This window comes from Schistocerca gregaria, chromosome 7, assembly GCF_023897955.1.
Source record: "Schistocerca gregaria isolate iqSchGreg1 chromosome 7, iqSchGreg1.2, whole genome shotgun sequence".
In the NCBI taxonomy this organism is placed as follows: domain Eukaryota; kingdom Metazoa; phylum Arthropoda; class Insecta; order Orthoptera; family Acrididae; genus Schistocerca; species Schistocerca gregaria.
The window spans coordinates 73,402,479-73,408,478 of record NC_064926.1 but is presented as its reverse complement, the minus strand read 5'-3'; the positions used below and the strand labels follow the sequence as shown (position 1 = coordinate 73,408,478).

Sequence of the window (6,000 nt, the reverse complement as noted above, 5' to 3'; positions counted from 1 at the left end):
GTTGGGTTACAACAGCGGTATGTGGGCGAGCGGTATTCTGTTAGAATGCTGTTCATGAATGGCAGCACAACAGGTCGAATCACAAAATTGACGTACAAATTCTAGTCAGAGTAATGGGATAACCACGAGAGTGCTCCTGCTATCATAGGAAATTGGACGCCAGATGAAAACTCCATGCAAACAGGTAGGTTGCAGGTTCGCAACTGACTTCTCCTAACCAACACACGTTCCTCATGGCACTGAGCCAGAATCAACTTTCATCAGAAAACCTAACAGACCTTCATCCAGCCCTCAAATTAACTGTCGCTTGAAGTCATAAATGGTGGTGGTTTAAGCCTATTAATAGCATTTCTGTCCTCAGATTCTGTTACTGGGTATAGAAACAATATCGTTTCACAAGTTGGTACTTTTATGTTTTTTTTTTGTATGATTGTACATACTTTAATTACGTTTGGTGCTATGCTCACACAACGTTCATTGAATATATTGGGAGTCTGATGCGCATCTTCTATCACTTTACCCTCAGTTTTGGTTTAAAAAGCTGTAAAGCTGTGGGTTGGAGTTTTACATTTTCTTATCTTTATAACCTTCCCAACCGTTTTCGAATTATTGCTTCCCTTGTTGATATGTGAATCATTACTTAGCTTTTTTGCTGCCTGTAAAACTTTCCTATAGATCTTTATTTTCGTTGGACCGGCACGCTTTTATTGTAGTGTTCATTTTGGCATGTCTGCTTAGGTTTTGTAATGGTGATCGCTCATTTTTTTTAAAAAAAAATCCCGTGTGTTATGCAGGTATTTGACTTCCCACTGACCTTAATTCTTTTTAATGGCAATGCCAAATCAAAGCAATACTTGTAATCAGTGAAAAACGTTTCATACGCCAAATTTTTATTTGAATAATTCATAGAAGTTGCTTTCCATATGACATCTCTTCGTTTTATTCCTCCATGAAGTTCTTTATTTGTAATTTTCAATTTAGATATCATTGCACAAAATCGTCAGGCACATCCCTACATTGGCTACAGCTGCTTATTGTCTGCTAAATAGCGCAAGAGATTGCTACCGATGCAGAGAAGAAACGCGTTATGACGCACGCTCTTCAATTCGGACAAATTACGCATGCGTGCTTGCACTGTTGAAAATACAAGAGCATGCTGAATGTTGAACAGCAAAAAATGCATCTTGCGGAGGCTCATCACGTGTTTTCTGCAGTGTGAGCGAGGAATATGACGTCAACATTCATCACGTGATCACCAGTACCAGTAGTGTTCAATATTAGTTGTTTGTTTATAATGCAGCTACGAATGTGGTTTGGGTGAAGCCTGTAGTAGTCACTGGCTGAAATGAAATTCGATTATATGTACAGCATGAAATGAGCCTCATAGAAACATTCTGATTTGAAGATATCACCTCTTATTTGATGACACACCAGAAACGTAGTATCAAAGTAGGTACATTGTCATATTGTTCGTAGGCATGTTGACAGACTGAAAGACTTACTGTGAACTCCACTTGCAACACGGAAGCCACTAATATACTGAATATGTAAATGTAAAACAAGAGGCGGAAGCGCAACGAGCCATTTCACTTTACAACTTAACAAAGTATTTAGACCATACTTGTCTAAACGAAAGTTTGTTGGAACTAGTTGTGGCTTTGTATTTGAATGTTAACTTTGCCAACGGAGTGCAGATTTTCGTTACTGCCGCTCTCGGTATCAAATGCAAACACTATTTTATCACAATGTGTACAGTATGGTTGAGAGTAGTTTGGCGCTGTTGAAATCTATGGTAACCTAAGAAGTGAATTAACTGCTGGCGAGGGCAACGATAACAAAATAATGTGGATTGAGAGATTCTGAATAACATCTAGAGAAATAACAAAGTAAACCTTATATGATGAATTCAACAGCAGTGTGCCTCAGCATATTAAACAGATTAAATTTTCGATGAGCGACTATATTTTATTTGTGCAAATTGTGATAGTGCGGTTTCCAAACGAATAGAGGTAACGGTATAATTAATAAAGTCCCAACAAGGCGCAGTGAATAATTTGTAGGCATTGGGAAATTCTTCAGATACTCCCGAGTTTTCCCACACGGAGAAAAAATTCCCCATAATTTGTAGTTATGATTGAACAGTTTACGCCAAATAAATAGCAATTTAGAAAATCTAAATCAGGATAGCTCTGTGTCCACTGGAATATAATACGTGGTTTCATTGTTATTGAGTAACCTGTTTGGGATTCTGGTTTCTAGTATAGCGATGAATAAGGCTACATGTTGGACTTCACCGGAAACTTAACCTTTCGAAACAGTAGTAGGGTATCATCACACACTTATCATTAATTTATCAAGGAAATAACTAACTTGTTGTAAAAGCAATATGTGTTATAAACTTCCAATTTGTTGAATGAGAAAATATTTTTAATGATTAGATTTGTGAGACTTCATATATTGAATTGAAATTTGTTGCTTTGCTTAAAATTCAGTTTTTATGTAGCTCCAGAGTCAGGCTCTAGAATATCAATATTGGTTAGATCCCCATTTATTATAACACAGGATCACATTGCTTGTTGTAGACTGTGTACCTACCGATTTTCTTAAGTACACATTTTGCTCAGTTGTTCATGTTCACAGCATATTCTTAATAAATACTGTATACCACTTAGTCTTTAAACTAAGAATATATGCTTAAGACTTCTATTACGTTTATTGCTATGTAATCATTGTACACAAATAATAGATAAATAACATATTAATAGCATGTTTGTCTTGTGATAATGACTCATTTTATAAATGCCTTTGTTTATTCACATTCTTTAGATCCCATCGTAAAGAAGAACCTTCAGAGATGTCAGACAGGGCAACATGTTCATTAACAAAAGGAAGCAGCTGTTAGCAACTGCATTAATAATTATGCACTGCCTGCTTTATGTCACTCAAAAGTAATTTTTTACTCCATACTGTTTAAAAAGACCCAAAATAATTTTTGAATCCCTGGCCCCACTTTGTCATAAAGCTATAATTAATGTTTATGTGGTTGCTGTCAAGTACACTATAATTAATCTTGTCTTCTGTATCCTTGTTATACATAGAATTACAGTCACTTGGACAAAAAATGCGTTGTAGAGCTAATAACTCCACAGGTGACTTAATTTCCCATTATTCATACCAGCTGTGGGCACAAAGAATTTTGCAACTTTGAATATAAATTTAATGCTGAAGTTATTATCTGTAAGCCTACTCCATTTTTGTCGTGCTATTATATATATTATATATATTCCATATATATTCCATATATATTATATATAGTCCATATCCTTTCAGACAATAAGCAGGAAAATGCCAAGCAATTTCTTTGTAATATTGTGAGAAATGAGTCAATTTCTGAATATAATCCCATTTTATATGTCTATTCCCAGTTTAACTTTAATTTAATACTTCTTCATTCAGATGATAACTCATGTATGTAGTGGTCAAATGAATGCTATATGGCATGTGCTGTGCTTCAGTATGGGTTTTAAGGCTTCCCGCCCAATTAAAAACAGTACCTCAAATGAAAGAGAAGCACCCTATGAGCTGCTTTAATGTACTGTAATGGACCGTATCATGACCAGGTGACGTGTGACAGGCTGTAGCTAATGCATTCTTCATCAGTGGTGGAACTGAAATCCCAACTGCCTCTCCCAGCAGCCTAGTGTTGGAAAGTGAACTTTTACTTAAAAGTGTTCAATGTGAGTGCTATTAGTCACACATATGGTCGATAGGTGAGTTCTCAAACCTTGATCACCTTGTCAGGAGTAATTGTTGCAACAATGCTGTTGCTAAAGTTTGGTAGATCAGCTGGTAGCTGATCCTTTGTTGTTGTTGTTGTTGTTGTTGCCTTCAGTCTGAGGACTAGTTTGGTTCAACTCTCCATGCTACTCTATCCTGTGCAAGTCTCTTCATCTCCGAATAACTACTGCAACTTACATCCTTCTGAATCTGCTTGCTGTAGCCATTTCTTGGCCTGCCTCTATGATTTTTACCTCCCACACTTCCATCAAATACTAAATTAGTCCCTTGATGTCTCAGAATGCTTCCTGTCAACTGATCCCCCTCTTCTAGTTAGGTTGTGCCACAAATTTCTTTTTTCCCCAATTCTGTTCATTTGTTAGGTGATCTTTCCATCTGCTCCTCAGCATTCTTCTGTAGCACTACATTTCAAAACTTCTATGCTCTTTTTGTATAAACTGTTTATTGCCCAAATTTCACTTCCATACATAGCTGCAATCCGGACAGATAATTTCACAGAAGACTTCCTAACTCGTAAATCTGTACTTGATGTTAACAAATTTCTCTTCTTCAGAAATAATTTTCTTGCCAATCTACATTTTGTATCTCCTCTACTTCACCCATTGTCAGTTCTCATCTCCTACTTTAAGTGTCAGGTTCCCTAATCTAATTCTCTCAGCATTACCTGACATAATTCGACAACCTTCTATTATCCTTGTTTTGCTTATGTTGACATTCATCTTATATCCTCCCTCCAAGGTACTGTCCATTCCATTCAAATGCTCTTCCAAGACCTTTGCTGTCTCTGACAGAATGACAATGTCACTGGCAAACCCCAAAGCTTTTATTTCTTCTCTCTGAATTTTAATTCCTTCTCCACATTTTTCTTTCATTTCTTTTACTGCTTGCTCATTGTACAGGTTGAATAACATTGTTGATAGGCTTCAATACTGTCTCACTCCTTCTCAGTTATTGCTTCCTTTCCACACCATTCAACTCTTATATAACTACTGTCTGATTTCTGTACAAGTTGTAACTATCTTTTCCGTCCCTATATGTTACTCCATGAACCACGGACCTTGCCGTTGGTGGATAGGCTTGCATGCCTCAGCGATACAGATAGCCATTCCATAGGTGCAACCACAATGGAGGGGTATCTGTTGAGAGGCCAGACAAACATGTGGTTCCCGAAGAGGGGCAGCAAACCTTTTCAGTAGTTGCAGGAGCAACAGTCTAGATAATTGACTGATCAGGCCTTGTAACATTAACCAAAATGGCCTTGCTGCGCTGGTACTGCAAACGGCTGCAAGCAAGGGGAAACTACGGCCATAATTTTTCCTGAGGGCATGCAACTCTACTGTATGGTTAAATAATGATGATGTCCTCTTGGGTAAAATATTTTGCATCTTAGGCTGGGGACTACACAGGACGTCATTATCAGGAAAAAGAAAACTGGCATTATATGGATCGGAACATGGAATGTAAGATCCCTTAATTGGGCAGGTAGGTTAGAAAATTTAAAAAGGAAAATGGATATGTTAAAGTTAGATATAGTATGAATTAGTGAAATTTAGTGGCAGGAGGAACAAGACTTCTGGTCTGGTGAAATTATAAATAAATACAAAATCAATTAGGGGTAATGGAGTAAGTTTAATAATGAATAGAAAAATAGGAATGCAGGTAACGTACTACAAACAACATAGTGAACGCATTATTGTAGCCAAGATGCAAAGCCCATGCCTACCACAATAGTACAAATTTATATGCCAACTAGCTCCACAGTTGATAAAGAGATTGAAGAAATGTATGATGCGCTGAAAGAAGTTGTTCAGTTACTGAAGGGAGACGACAGTTTAATAGTCATGGGAGACTGGAATTCGATAATAGGAAAAGGAAGAGAAGGAAAAGTAGTTGGGGAATATGGAATGGGAGTAAGGAATGAAAGATGAAACTGCCAGGTAGAGGTTTACTCAGAGCATCGTAGCTAACCCTTGATTTAAGAATCATGAAAGGAGGTTGTATGCATGGAAGAGGCCTGGACGTTTCAGATAGAGTATGTAATGGAAAGACAGAGATTTAGGAACCAGGTTTTGAATTGTAAGATATTTCCATGGGCAGATGTGGACTCTGATCACAATCTATTGGTTATGAACTGTAGATTAAAAATGAAGAAACTGCGAGGTGGGAATTCCAGGAGATGGGACCTGGATAAACTGAAAGAAC

General features: G+C 37.3%; 1 protein-coding gene across 7 annotated transcripts in view; it reads left to right on the top strand.

Moving 5' to 3' along the window:
- The first annotated feature begins 1,107 nt into the window (after positions 1 to 1,107).
- The window catches only part of LOC126281772 (carboxypeptidase N subunit 2-like), a 312,044-nt gene continuing 307,151 nt past the window's right edge, over positions 1,108 to 6,000 (top strand). For 3 of the 7 annotated variants that reach the window (XM_049980974.1, XM_049980969.1, XM_049980972.1), the window contains exon 1: positions 1,110 to 1,449. The gene's annotated coding sequence lies outside the window, so the exon portion shown is untranslated. Of the gene's footprint in view, positions 1,450 to 2,826; positions 2,949 to 6,000 lie in introns of all 7 variants that reach the window. The other 4 variants (XM_049980973.1, XM_049980975.1, XM_049980976.1 and 1 more) reach the window with 3 other exon arrangements.